The sequence below is a fragment of the Egretta garzetta genome, unplaced genomic scaffold (assembly GCF_000687185.1).
Source record: "Egretta garzetta isolate BGI_Z169 unplaced genomic scaffold, ASM68718v1 scaffold188, whole genome shotgun sequence".
Classification (NCBI taxonomy): domain Eukaryota; kingdom Metazoa; phylum Chordata; class Aves; order Pelecaniformes; family Ardeidae; genus Egretta; species Egretta garzetta.
In genome coordinates this window covers 3,903,396-3,904,298 of record NW_009260622.1, presented here as the reverse complement: position 1 = coordinate 3,904,298, position 903 = coordinate 3,903,396, and positions in this window count along the sequence as shown.

Below are 903 nucleotides of genomic sequence, written 5' to 3'. Positions count from 1 at the left end.
GCCCCCCCGCGCAGCCCCGGAGCCCCCTCTCCCTGCGGGCACGCCGGGAAGCGCCGGTGCTTCCTCCCGCTGCCTGGGAGCGGAGATCAACAAGTCTAGCCTGAACCTCCAGCTTTTCCCTGCAATTCTGTCCCGGAGTTGTTTGGAGTGAATTGGAAGTTGGGGGTGGAAGAGAGGAAGGCAGCTCCACCGTGAGCTGGGACGCAGCATTGCAGGGAGGATTAACGCTTTCCTGGCCGGGGCCCGGCGCCCCGGGGCTGATTTACAGCGGGGGAGGCGCCTGGAACAGACCTAGCGCCGAGGGGAGAGCCGCAGCATCCCTCCTTAGGAGGACGGGGCTGTTCCCACCATCCTCCGGCTCCCGGTGGTATCACCCATGAAAATAGGAGCAGAGATTGGTGCCAGGAAGAAAAATAATGAGCGGAGAGCGCTGCCGAGCCCGGCAGGGCCCCTCTTGCTTCCCAGGCCCTGCTTGCTGAGCCAGGAGCAGCCGAGCTCAGCGAGGCCGAGCATCCCCCCGTGCCGGGAGCGAACCGGACCCTCGCCAGAGGAAAGAGGCTCCCCTCAGGATGGTGACATATATTTGCAGATGAGAGAAATAATAGCGGATTTATGCTGCTGACTAGGACTATAAGTATAATAGAAAGGAGCATTTACTAACCTGAAAACACAGCACAAATGGAGAAAAGGGTAACTTGCCAGGCAACAGCACAGCATTCAAAGTAGCCCTCTACCGCTCCCTCCTCCTCCTCCTTCCCTTCCTCCATCGCTCCCCAGAGGGGAGATGGACTTCACCAGGAGCCTGGAACTCCATTAGCACCATTTAATGGGCACATTAGCACCACTTAATGCAGTTCACCTGCTTAGGCTGGGGTACCAGAGGTGCACAGCCCTGCTCGTTAA